Source organism: Mirounga leonina, unplaced genomic scaffold, assembly GCF_011800145.1.
Source record: "Mirounga leonina isolate KUSES-001 unplaced genomic scaffold, KU_Mleo_1.0 Mir_126, whole genome shotgun sequence".
NCBI classification, from domain to species: domain Eukaryota; kingdom Metazoa; phylum Chordata; class Mammalia; order Carnivora; family Phocidae; genus Mirounga; species Mirounga leonina.
This window is the reverse complement of record NW_023270314.1, coordinates 33,241,141-33,255,724: the sequence shown is the minus strand read 5'-3', so window position 1 is coordinate 33,255,724 and position 14,584 is coordinate 33,241,141. Positions and strand designations below refer to the sequence as shown.

Below are 14,584 nucleotides of genomic sequence, written 5' to 3'. Positions count from 1 at the left end.
ATCAATGTCTATCATTAGACATACATACTATTTACAGAATCAATTCAAGTTTCTCTCTCATGACGAGAAGGTTAGTTCCTGAGGGCAGGGTTACCATCCCAGCCCCTGACATGCAATAGGCATCAAAATAGTACATTTCTGCAAGCTTTCTTCCCTTTAGGTTTCTTCTCAGCACAGTAGGCAAAGTGATCTTGTAAGGGTACAAATTAGATCTTGTTGCTCCTAGTGTCTTTCCAGTTCACGCCAAGTAAAAGCGAAACTGACTGCAAATGACCCAAAGGGCACCACATCCCACCACTGCCCTCATCTCCTATTTCTTTATCTGTGCTCTGCTCCAGCCAGTCTGGCCCCACCACTGCTCCTCCAAAATGGCAGGCCAGCTTCCAGTGTCCCTCTGCCTGGATGGCTCTTCCTTCAGATAGGAAGGAGGCTCACGCCTCTCCTCAAATTCCCTTCAGTTAACCCCTTCCCAGCCAGCCTAGCTCTGTTCTATCTACTCCAGAAACTCCCATTCCTTCTTCCCTGCTGCCTTTATCACCACTGAAAACACCTATGTTATTTATTATGTTTGTTGTTGTTCCCATCACTAGAATGTAAGTGCCGTGAGGTCAACGGCTTCAGACGTTGTACTTCATGACTCTATCCATTGAGTAAATATCCACTGAATGACTGGACAATGTTCATTCATTCCCTCAGGCCTTAGTGTAGGAAATGTCCCTGGCACTCCATGTCCTGGGAAAAGTGAGGAACTCCTATCCTGTACTTCAATAGCACTTTCTCCATCACTCTTGTCTCCACAACATGGATGCTTTTACCCTCACTCACTTGTATTTCCCTAATGCCTAGCACAGAGGACATGCTCAGTAGATATGTAAATAAAGTTGCGTGAATAACGGATGTTTTGAGTGTAGCATTAACGGTGAATACTCAGAGAGATTTCAGGAAATCTTATATTGTACTGAATTGTCAGTTATCCCAGAGAGAATAGTAAATTCACATGAAAGCAAATTTTGTCATGTGACTATTTGGGCTATTATATCATCCCACTCACAAGAAGTTAGGTATAGGCCCTTATGAGCTTACTCTAAATCAAACCAAAGACTCAAACTTTTTCTAGCCACTTCTGTTGCCTATTTTTCCTTCAATGCCCTTCCCCAACATACACACACACACACACACACACACACACACAACCTGAGAGTTAATCATCTAATACAGCATATTGCAGCAATACATTCATTAACATGAGTAGAGTGACAGGAACTATAAAAACTGCTAAGTCTCTGTTGCTTTCACAAAGTATTCTGAATAGTGGAATAAGAGGTAGAAGTCTGATCTAACATGAGAGAGGGTGGGAGGGAGGAGGGAAAGGCCCAGAGGGGATGCAGCTACGTAGACTCCCACTTTGGTCCAGTAAACCAGGCTGGCCTCCAGCATGACTCAATTTGAACCCCCCTCAGAAGACTTGGCTGACATTACTTCCTGCCCCAGTCAGACTTGGCTCAAGAACTGGAACAGGCCAAAACCTGCTAAAGAGCCCATTAGTAGATCCAACAGGAACTGGGGGCAGGGAAAGAGGAATAAGGCAAGAACTGAAACTTTCTGTTAAAACAATATTAATTCCCCATAAATGTCATCTTTTATCAACAGAGCTCACATTGAAGACTTGTGAAAGGTCTGAAGTTCTAAAAAGGATGTTTTGTGCTGGACACTCTTCCATACCTAATATATCCAATATAAGACCCAGGATAATGTTAAATTTCTAACAATTATAAACTTGAAAGTTTTAGAACATCAAAAGTTCCCCAAAACACAGGGTCCACAATAATCTGACCCAGTTATTCTAGTCCACCAAGACTATATATGAGTAGTTTGAAGATTTCTTGTTTAGACATTTGACTACATCTTTAGAGAAACAAATACATCTATAAATGTCCAGTGAATTGGGACAGAAGCCAGTTACATATGCAATTGCACTGAGAAACAAATGTAGGTCACTCAGAACATCAGCTTCCAATACTTCTTTTAAGACCTTCTAGGTAAACACTGAATTTTTAAAAATTGCAGTGCTATCTACCTAGAGTATTGGGAATCTTCTTGATTTTCTTGGATGATAATACTATTACAATATGTCAGAAAAGACATCCTGAGAGAGTGGAGATAATTCATTTAATCCTCATGACAGCTCTATAATGGAGGCATGTTAACGTTATCCCCCTATAGAACTGAACAAACAGAGGCACAGGGAATGTAAGTAGCTGTCCTCACACAGCGAGCCCCCTGCAGAGCCAGGACTTAAACCCACACTGCTGGCTCCTAAGATCACGATGTCAACCATCTCACTGTCCATCTTCTCAGTGAGTAATAGCCATTTTTAGTCATCACTGAATCCTTCCAGCATGCAGATTAAGAGATTCTTAAATTGAAAAGCCAAAGATGCTGCTTAGGCATTCAAGGCTATCCTCCACCCTTTGAAAAGAGCTAAATCTCAGTAAATTACTGCCTTGCTGGAAGCATGTTGGGCCATCTGTATGTCCTTCCCAAATTCCCATTCTGTGATGATGTGCTACTTTTTGGTTGTTCTTGGCCTTGGCTCTTATTCATATGTCACACTATTATATTTGTTCTATTTGGCTCTTGGATCTTCCTCTCGTATCAGAAAAATGACTTTGCTTCACATGTCTAATGTGACTTATCTCTCAGAACACACTTAGGATCTGCTTCTCTCTGTTCTGCAGCTGAGATAAAACAATCTGGAGACCTAGAATCAATTTGAATATTGACAGTTCCATAAACCAATATACAATATGCTGGAGTGTCTTATAGACACATTTTTCCCCATGGGCCATGAGTATTTATGTTTGGGAACATTCTAAATGATTTTATAACAATTTCTCAAAATGACTGAGCTCATCCTTAGGCTCTTCTCAAATCTTCTGAAAAGTGACAATTCTGTGCCAGGCATTTGCAACTTACAAATTAGCTCTCCTTTGGCTATTTAAGCTTCGTTGAATTGTAGAATGGAGATTTATGCAGATGTCACTGTCCTATATCATTCTAAACCAGTCAGTGGCTTACTGGGAGAGGTTGAATAGCCACCATTGTCAGCTTTCTTTATGTCCCAGCTATGATTTTTATGAGCAACGGCGCCAAGAGTTACAAAAAGGGAGCCTGGACATCTCACTCACTGGTCTCTAACCAGATTTAGCTAAAACTTAACAGACAATTATTATTTTGACTTTGGAATTAATTCAACAAGTATCTGTTAAATATAAATTATACACAAAGTGAGGTGGAAGGGTGTGGAGATACAAGAACAAACAATAATAGTAATAGTAATGGTAATAGTTACTATTTTTACATCTTTCTATGCTGAGCACTAAAAATTTATTTATTTCCTTTGATCCTCATAACATTATAATTATATTATGATGATCCTATTACCTCATTCTATAATGAGGAAACTGAGGCACAGTGAAATAAGTTATCCAAAATCACACAGCTAATATGTGAAGGAGCTAGATTCTAATTCTGACTTCAGTCTGAATCCAGGGTCCTCACTTTGACCACTCCATGTACACACTTATTTATAGACTAGAGATGAAATAGATGTGCATTTAAATAATTTTATTTATTTAGGACTGTTTCTGCTTGTTCTTGGCCCACGAATTTAAAAATCCCTCTCTGGGGGCGCTTAGGTGGCTCAGTCCGTTCAGCGGTCTACACTGAGAAGTATGGGAGCCATTACTCTCCAGTTATTTTAAGGCAGCAGAACAGATAGAAGCATCTTATCCATGACTATGTGACCTTGGGTCTTGTATTATAAGTTGTGTTGACTAAGGCCTCAGAGCAAAGGAAACAACGGCTGTTGTTTGTTGTTCGTTTACCACTGTAGATCCTGCCGTGTAGGGTCACATACTACTTCCCCTCCCACCAATGTGTTACCATTGGAGCTTCTCACTGGACTGTCATCAACCCGACTGAAAAAGGTTTCCCTGAGAGATAGGTGGCTATGGACTACTGAGCAATTCTGTCCATGATTGGTAATGTTTTTATTTCTTTTCGGTTATTGGAGCTGTTGACTAGAGAGTTAAAGCCTAGAATCATGGCCAGATACCAAAGAGCTTTGCAGGCCATGCTGAAGAGTTTAGGATTTATATCTTATATCATTTTATTCCAAATGCTTGACACTCTAACATGGTTTCTTCCCAAGGGCTAGCCACACATTTATACTAACATTTGATAAAGTCTCTCTCTCCTTGGCCAAACCTGAGTCAGATTCCTCAGAGACCCTTTTTGATTAGGTCCCAACCTTAGGCTCTGTCCTTGGCGGACTTAGGCCAGTCTTAGCAAGAATCCTACTGGGTCAGTTTAATGATATCTAATCACTCTGGCTTACCTTCCGCAAGAATCCTGTCCTGACAAACCAACCCCCTTAGCTTTGGTATTCCCTCTTAGTAATTTTCCATCCACTGTCCCCCATCCTGTACTTTGGTTATAAATCTCTACTTATCCTTGTCCTATTTAGAGATAAACCCAATCTCTCTTCCTAATGCAAAACTCCCTTGACAAAAATATTTCCTACCATCTTTAGCAAGTATCATGAAAAATTTTTCGTTAACACTTTTTAATGCTTTTCTTCTGTTTCATTAAAAATATCTTTTGGAATCAACCACTTTTTGTGAATTTTTGATTCATTGTGACAGCTGTGCCATGTGTTCCTGCAGAATTTTAAACTTCATACCATTACCTTTCCAAATGTTCACAGAACCAAAAGAAATTGATTTTTAAAAATACAGACTCAGTAGAATTTTATCTAGTAAAGCTGCTTGGAATATTTTATAAATAATAGTCTGAAATCTGTCAAGTCCCATAATTAAGCTTGCAAATAAACTCATAATGATTGTCAGTTTTCTTTGATAAAGAAGTAATACTCAACAGTGTAAAAAAAAATTTGGTCTGTAAGTAAACTCAAAGTCAAGTAAAAGAGCTGAGCATCTTTAATTTGGAAAAGAAACATTAGGGCTCCAATCAACTTGTAAACTTATGCCCTTTTTCCTCAACATGATATTGTAGTTAAAGTAGTTTTAAAATCTTTTTAATTTAAGAAATTTTCACATAATAAAGATGTTGTTTTGAAAACTGTATTTCAATCCAGAAAGTGAGACTTATTATAATCATACCAAAAAATGATATTTCCTTTCACTAGAATAGATTTTCATGTTTTCTTCTTACTTTCTGAAAATACGCGTTGGTAGGTTATAACCCGATGGACCAAACCCAGAGAATGGAGAAGACCAGTGGAATAGTTAACATTCCACTTTCCTGCCTTAATCTCCTTAATCTGATTGTTCAGATCACTCATACAAGGGTCCTAAACCACATTTAAATTACTACCCGGGGGACATTTCTAACTACTAATGAGATAAACAGGATGTGTTGGTTGTAATTCTAAGAGGCTTGCATAACTCAGCTAGGGCCTCTGGCAGTTAGCTTACCAAGCTGTTTTTAGACTTCAGGATCTTCTCTTCTTTTTCTTCAAGAACTTCAAGCATAGGAGCAGACTCATTCCATATAAACTCTACCTAAAGCCTACTTTTAAAGCTGGCATGAGGTTGACAGACCCCTCTTGCAAGGATATTATTTTATGGGTGATTCCAACTTTTACTATAGGGAGCTGTGAGTAGACTTTCTCCAGAGGATGAAGAAGGATTCCAAAAGATTTTGTTGTGTAAGTTCCTGAAACTATGATTTGATTTTCTAGAATTATGAAAAAAATCAAGCATCAAATATAAATAATAAATAACCACTCATGCACCCACAACTGAAATTTATCAAATGTTGGCATTTTTGCCTTAATTTTTAAAAATCTTTTTTTAAATAAAGTATTTCAGATTGTTGAAGCTTACAGTGTACCCTTTCCCCAGTTTACTTTCTTTCCTTCCCAGAGGTAACCACTATCTTAAATTTGTAGCCAATTTTGCCCATAAATATTTTATAATTTCATCACAAATATATATATTCATTAACAATATGTTGTATCTTTTGTATGTTTTAAAGAATTCTATTCTACATATATAATCTTTGTATACTTAAAATTATATGCCATATATATAATTTCGGTTGGTATGTTTTTAATATTCCATATTGTTTTATACCCATTTTCCCCTGCTGATGGACATTTAGATAGTTTCCAACTTTTTCCCATTATAATAATTCGATTTAGGTAGTTTCCAACTTTTTCCTATTATAATAATTTGACTTTGATGCTTTCAAGTTGAATGCAAACAATTTTGCAGAATGTCAACATCAAACACGGCCATTCCATGGTGGTGATGGATCAGACCACAATTAGCAGTGCTTACTACACAGTTAAGTAACTCATGCCTGAATATAGACAAAAACATGAACACTGGTCAACAAAAATGACCAAACATCCCTCTCTAGCTAATATGACTGGCAGCTTCTTCTGTATCAATTATATCTTTAGACTCATTCTAGACTTCTCTCCTTCTAAATAAGACTTAATAAAATACATGATCATTCATTTGTCCCACTCCTATACAACTCAGAGTGAAGCCACCCTTCTTAAGCCCTCTCCCAAACCACCTAACACAAGGCTAAATCCACAAGGTCTTTCTAGCCCCTCTTACTTGAGTACCTCCCGGTTCTCCAAAGTGAGCATCGTCCTTCGTGCAACAAGTAAGAAACCCAAATTGTTCAACCCTGGGTATGTTCCTGGTGGCCTATGACTGGAGAGCATGGACACTAATGAGGCTGAACATCTTTTCACACTTACACTGGTCAGAATAACCATCAGAGGTGCAAGTTGATTTTGTCTCCAAGATAATCAGAGAGGCCAAAGCTCTCTAGGGTCTACTTTTGTTTTGTTTTGATTTTTTCTGAATTGTCTGTTTAGCCCTTTGACCATTTTTCTATTGCCTTATTTTTTCATTTTGTTATATATTTATAGTCCTTCATATTTTCTAGAGATAAAACCTTCATCGATTATACTGAAAATGTATATTTTTATTTAGTCACCCTTATAGATTTTTTTAATGGTATACGATCCTTGTGACCCAAGAAATTCTTCCTTATATAAAGGTCAGGAATATATTCTATTTTTCTTCTATTTCTAATACTGAAGTTTTTCTTTTTTTACAGTTTCACTACTAATCTCCTGCAATTTATATTTGTGTATGGTGAAAGGTAATAATATGATTTCATTTTTTCCCAATCTGAGTAACAAACTATTCTTTTCTTTTCTTTTCTTTTTTTAAGTAGGCTCCACACCCAGCGTGGAGCTCAATGCGTGGCCCAAACTCACGACCCTGAGATCAAGAGCTGAGCTGATATCAAGAGTCAGATGAGTAACCAACTGAGCCATCTAGGTGCCCTGAATGACAAACTATTCTGATAAAATATATTGGATAGTCTTTCCTTTCTCCATCCCTTTACCTGACATTTATCAAGTTTCTAAAGTTGTGTGAATCTGGTTCTTGATTCTATCCTGTCTTATCCTAATATACATTAATTTACACTGTTTTCACCATCATTGTGCCCTATTCCTTTCCTTCAAAACACCTATAATTTGTAATTAAATGTTTATGTGTAACATCTAACTTCCTCATTAGACATTAAGTTCTACATGGTAGACTCTGTTTTGCACAGTGCCCCACACACAGTAGAGACTCAATGTATATTTATTGAATAAATGGATAAATTAGTGGAAGAATAAATTAATATTAGAATAGAGCCAAAATATGAAGTCAAATGATCTGACCTTTATTTGCCTGTGGTCCCCTGCATGTCCAGTTCTCAACTCTTCTGATTTGGGCAGATTATTGGGGTTCTACAGATGCCTTCTCAATTTACTTCTTTTTGTTTTTGCTGTTCCTCAGAAAGAAGAGTTCCAAGTTTGGTCTTATTGCTTCATTTTTATTGCATCCCACCTATATTTTATCAAAACAGAGATACTTAAATTTTCATGCAGGTGAAGATTTTCTTATTTTTTCTTTCATGCTCTTCAAAGTTTTCCCTGGTATTTGCAACAACTCCTTCCTTTATATAATAATTCCTTCATAATAACAACCCTAATACTAATATAGTGAGTACTATGGGCCAGGGTCTGCTCTATATATACTGTAAGTATATTAGCTCATCTAATCTTCACAAATATACCATGGGGTATGTGCTCTTTTTATAGAGGAGGGAACTAAGGCACAGAGAATTGAAGCAGCTTGCCTAAGGTAACCCAGCTACTGCATGGTTAGAACAGGATGTGAACCCAGGCAGTTTGGATTGGGGAAAGGAGAGAATTTAAAGTCTGTGTTTGTAACTTATTTTATATAGACATTGCTGAGTCTATACTTTAAAATGTATTTCTAATCATATTACTTTTATAAAGGTAATTTGTTAATTACATAAGGGGGGTATCCAGGGGATGGATCTTGCTTCATTCCTGGAAACTGTGGAGCTGGCCTCTCCAAGCCTGCACAGTTATGGCTTAAAATCCTAAAGGAAGAAGGAGCCTCCCTCTTTCAGAATCTCTATATTAAATAGTATCACACATACACATGCACAGATATACATTACCTTTTATTCTTTTCTCTGAATTACCTGTTTCCTCTCGAGCAGATGTTCTCGAGTGTTCAACTGATAAGCTTCCTTTTGCATTGCATGGGCTGGGAGCTGGCAGGTGAAATCAGGACTAACCACCACTAACCCCCCTAACTTGCCCTCCTCTGCATAGTTTTTCATCTCTTTTAGAGGATATTTGTTTAGCCTGCTCTTAAGGTCTTTGTATGCATTAGAGTTGGGGTTGGAGTTTGTAGATTTAGTTTGTATTTAATAATATCTTGTTTTCCAACAAATGTTAGGAAGGATGTGGAGAAAGGGGAAACCTCTTACACTGTTGGTGGGAATGCAAGCTGGTGCAGCCACTCTGGAAAACGGTATCTTGAGGTTCCTCAAGAAGTTAAAAATAAAGCTACCCTATGATGCAGCAATTGCACTACTAGGCATTTATCCCAACGATAGAAATGTAGTGATCTGAAGGGGCACCTGCACCCCAATGTTCATAACAGCAATGTCCACAATAGCCAAACTGTGGAAAGAGCCGAGATGTCCATCGACAGATGAATAGGTATATATATATATACACACACACTATACACACACACACACAATGGAATATTACTCAGCCATCAGAAAGGATGAATACTTACCATTTACATTGACGTGGATGGAACTGGAGGGTATTATGCTGAGTGAAATAAGTCAATCAGAGAAAGACAATTATCATATGGTTTCATTCATATGTGGAATATAAAAAAAGGGCAGAGGATCATAGGGGAAGGGAGGGAAAACAGAATGGGAAGTCATCAGAGAGGGAGAAAATCCATGAGAGACTCTTAACTATAGGAAACAAACTGAGGGTTGCTGGAGGGGAGGTGGGTGGGGGTATGGGATAACTGGGTGATAGGTGTTAAGGAGGGCACGTGATGTGATGAGCACCTGGTGTTATACGCAACTGATAATTTATTGAACACTACACCTGAAACTAATGATGTACTGTAAGTTGGCTAATTCAATTTAAATTAAAAAAAGGAAAATAAATAATACCTTGTTTTCAAGCATACAGTCCCTTAATCAATTTATAGCCTTTTTTTCCCCCTCCCATCACTGTCCCAAACAGAAATAGTGGAGGTTCTATCAGGAAGAATGAATTCCCACTGGTTTGTGCTTCAGAAAGTTTTAAATCTCACACCTATCTTTCAGTTGGGATTCCTCATCATCTCTGGGCCACTGATATCCCTGTGCTGTTATAGACTTATTTTCTTTAGTGCATCTTTACTGTACTTTAATGAGGTTGAGGGGCATGGTAAATTAAACACATGTGCTCTATCTGCCATCTTGAACTGGTGATCAGAATAGAAATAACTTACAAATCCTTGAGAGAGATTTCAAATTTCCTTAGATGAGTCATTTGACTTTTACAAGTATAGAAAAATTAATTTATAAATGAATACCCTAAACAAAATAGAGCCATCTACTATAACATAACTAGAAGTATGCCAAAGTTCACAAACTAGGTAATATTTTGCAGGAGATTTTCGTGATTTCCCACTTGCTTCTAATACGTTCTGCCCCTTGATTTCATTTGCTCATTTTATTTTGGAATTAATTCTAAAGGGTGGTGTGAGCTCCTTTTTTCCAGAAAAGGTGAAACAAAGAATAAAACATTTTTCTAAAAATGTACTAAGGTAGCAATGTATATATATATTTTTAAAGATTTTATTTATTTATTTATTTGAGAGAGAGAGAAACAGCATGAGAGGGGAGAGGGTCAGAGGGAGAAGCAGGCTCCCTGCTGAGCCGGGAGCCCGATGTGGGACTCGATCCCAGGACTCCGGGATCATGACCCGAGCCGAAGGCAGTCGCCCAATCAACTGAGCCACCCAGGTGCCCCAGCAATGTATATTTTTAAAAATCTGTCCACAGCCTTTAACATAGCTAGTTCGATCTATCAACCTCAAGGCAAAGTATAGGAAATTATTTTCAGTAACTTTTTTTACTGATTATAAAAGTAGTTCATGTTCATTAGAGAAAATTGGGGAACACATACAAGCCTAATGAATGAAATAAAAACAAAAATATCTCCTAATTCTATCATTAGAATGAAGAATTTCTTGAATCTCTGCTTGACCTGTGACTTCTCAATGTGTTTAATAATGATGCCAAGAAATGGTTCAGACATTTTGCTCATCTGGTCTTACTAATGATCAGTCAGTAAGTTACTTTCTCATAATCATACAGAAAGCTGCCCTAATGAAGACTGTAGAATCACTTTTCTTTTTCAAAGGCATAAGTTAGGCTCTAAAAGATTTGACAAATTATAATTCTTTTAAACATTCTCTCTTTCTCTCTCTCTCTCGATCAAAATAGGGATTCTTCAGCCATTTGGTACTGACTCTAAACGTCAGCAATTCCAAACCTGGTTTGTCTGTATTTTTCCTCTTTTTGTTTGTGCAAGTAAGATTTGAAAAATGCATGTGGGTTTTGAAACTCCTGCTGCGCCAGCCACGATTTCCCATAAAAGGGGGAACATTTATTTGTGTATATGAAGTCCTGGACAGCAGTACTTGGTCAGACGTGAGACAGATGTATGTGTGCACAGCTGTTTGTGTTTAAGGACAGAATACAGACATAAATAAGGTTAGATATCCTTGGTTTGATGCTAGAATATTTTCATACACCATATTCAAAGGAATATCTGTCATAACTGAAAACAAGGGGAAATTTATCAGAAACAGAGCACAGACCCTTTCCCCAGAGCCAGGATAAACAAAACCAATATGGGCCTATCAAGCTATGGTCTTGTAAAATAAACTTCATTGTACAAAAGAAAACCACCTTATTTATTCATAAAAATATTGTCAGATATTAAAGTCAGATAGGACTGTCTTCTATGAAATTAAAGAGTAGAGCTAGAGTTTTCTGGCTTGTCTGTCGGTATCAGCATTACCATTATGTTTGAAGCTAATAACTCTAGAAAAGAATGCTTCATGAAAGAGGACCATGGCTGTTTTTGCCAGTAAGCTTCCTTTCCTAAGATAGACTAGCAACCTTTTTCTTTTCTATTAAAAAAAAAGTTTATTTTGAAACAAAACTGCTGCTTCTATGGTATATTCCAATGCAAAATAATTCCCAGAAAGATGTTTTTCTCTGCATGACACAAAAAGCACAGAATAAAAATGACAAATCTGAGACCTAAGGTCACAGAGATTTTTAGTCTTAGAATTTATTTTACAGCTATGATGACCCAGAAATTTGAGGAGTGCCTCAGAAAAAAAAAAAAAAAAGGCCAACAGGGAATTTTGCTAATTGCTTTATTTATTTAAATTCTAACTCCTTGGCCTAATCTAATTAAGAACAATCATTCACATTACACGCTAGCTGGGTAAAATAATTTATTTGTAAAGCAAAATTCATTCAAATGAATTTTTCTAATGGATGGTCTAAATAATACTCATTTTCACACTATATCAGCCAAAATTTTCACATCTCAAACCCTCCTTTCCCTCTCCCCAGGTTTTCCCTCCAGGAAAATCCCATTAAAACTTCAGAGCAGGCCTTCAAAGTAACTGCACACTTTGTTTAGAAGGTACTCTTGTTTTGATGAAAATCCTAAAACAATTCCTTTAAAGGGTTTGTTTAAAAGAATCCAAGACACAGAGATATCCATAAGACTGAAATGCTACACTTTATTTACATAAGTTTGGACTTTGAAGAAGTGTTTTGTTTTGTTTTCTTGTCAACCCAATAAATCATATTGAGAATCATGGGTGACTTACAATGTTCAAGACCCAAAGAAGACAACTTAGTCTGTCCTTTTAACCTCACTCTGGTAACTTGGCCATTATTAGTTTAAGTCATATGATGAAAACAGAGGACTAAAAAATAGAATTTGCTGTTGCAATCTTTGCCTGGATAATTAAGGTATTCCACACTGTGTCTAAAAGTGGATACTTGCTAAACTTTTATAGGCCTTCAAAAATTATAAAATCTCTTTGATACATATCTATATCACTTGTGTAACATAATTTTTAGAAGTACATATTTTGTGTCATTATATATACAGAAAAATATAACAGGAAAACAACTTGAAAAGGGAACAAAATTATGGAGCAATGAAAAGTCCTTTTTCCCCCCCATAAACTTGAAATTAATACATGAAGTAATGTTAGAAAGAATTTTATACTATAAAATAAGATGTGCTTTTTATTGCCATAGATAAACGGTAGCATCATAATTTGGAGGGGGGACGATTACCCTAAAGACTTAAATATTTTCAAGAGGAAGCTTTTAAGTTATATTTTGTATAATTTGTGTATGTTCATTTTCTGATTTGATTATTTTATTCTCCATCTATTGTCACTCAGAGTATTGTGTCAACAATAAAGACTGAAAGCTGCTAGCAGAGAAAGAAAATTTGCAAATTTACAAGGTAAAACACTCTTTCAAGTCAAAGGAAAAATCATGCAATCTATGGTGATGCAAAGGATTTTTCTGACACCTGCTTAGTGCCACGCCCACCAGCATACCACCGACAACACCTGATAACAATGGCTTATTTGCTTGTCTGTCCTTACCCCGCTTCCTATGTACTGTGAGCTCCACGAAGGAAGACAAGACCATATCTTAAGTCATTCTTTTCTTCCACACACTTGGACAATGTTAGTTTTCAGATAAAAGAGCCAGTTCTCCCAACATGGAAAATAAGAAAAATGTGTCACATTCCATCTGCTGGTGTCCCCACTCCCGAGAGTTCTGTGTGGAGCCTCCTTCATATCACTGGAGCATCATCACTCCATCCTGCTTCCACAGACATGTGTCATAAATAGACCCTCTTCTTTGGTCCCTCTCCCTATGACCCCATGCCGACACAGACACACACACACACACAGACACACTCACACACATACACACACCATTTACTCTAAGATCCCTGAGTCACCAGGAGAATAACTGGATTGGGCTCTGATTTCTCCTCACTGGGCCTGAGCAGTCTCTCTGAAGCCCACCCTTTGGTGCATTTGACTCTAGAGTTTTGTCCAGTGGCTACTTCCCTGCCATGACCCATCAGTGGCTTGCCTACCCAGCTCCTGGCCAATGAGATGTGAGTGTGGTAGAAAAGAGTGACTGAGAGCTGTGTCCACCTCATTTTAAAAGAACTATCCCAAACATACAGTAAATTATGATATAATGAATATCTGTGTAATCACCACCAGTCCTATTAAATCTCAATATTTTGCCATATTTTCCTCAGATCTCTTTCCTTTTTTTATTTTTTAAAAAGATTTTATTTATTTATTTGACAGAGAGAGAGAGAGAGAGACAGTGAGAGAGGGAACACAAGCAGGGGGAGAGGGAGAGGGAGAAGCAGGCTTCCCACTGAACAGAGAGCCCAGTGTGGGACTCAATCCCAGGGTCCTGGGATCATGACCTGAGCTGAAGGCAAACACTTAACAACTGACCCATCCAGGCACCCCTTCTTTCCTTTTTAAAGCATAGAATAGATATGGTTAAGCTCATCATGCCACCCACCCAGAACCCATCTCAAACCTCCACCCATGACATATATGAAGGTCAACACTAATCCAAATTTGGTGTGTATTATTCCCTTGCATGACTTTGTACATTTACTAGAACTGAATGCATCTATAAACATTATATAGTACTGACTTGCTTGTTTTATACAAATATATAGGTTTCATATTTTACATTGAATTCTACAACTTTTCTTTCAACATGATATGTTTGTGATTTATAGATGTTGATTTTGAGTTATCTCTATGTTTGTACTCAGAAGTATATAAATAATTTAGAACCTAAAATGTGCTCTTTTTAATGTTTATGCATTCTGGAAGGAATACATTCATTGTAAATAACTAAAATCTTTTTCCAAAATATTGCATGTAACTTCAAAAGTATGTCTTGTTGCAAAACTGCCAAATTAAACTTCATGTTTGTCCATTTTGCTAGTAGACAAGAGATTATTTTGTAGGAAATTTCCCCAAGA

At 37.2% G+C, this 14,584-nt stretch overlaps 1 long non-coding RNA gene and 1 pseudogene across 1 annotated transcript; both read right to left on the bottom strand.

The window, feature by feature from the left end:
- LOC118009033 overlaps positions 1-5,555 on the bottom strand; it is a 144,742-nt pseudogene extending 139,187 nt beyond the window's left edge.
- Positions 5,556-5,628: 73 nt separating this feature from the next.
- LOC118008511 lies at positions 5,629-13,871 on the bottom strand. Its single transcript, XR_004678700.1, has 3 exons — positions 13,155-13,871; positions 7,784-7,952; positions 5,629-5,760 (listed from the first exon to the last, which is right to left on the bottom strand). It is a non-coding gene; the product is annotated as an uncharacterized LOC118008511 (long non-coding RNA).
- Positions 13,872-14,584: the final 713 nt, after the last annotated feature.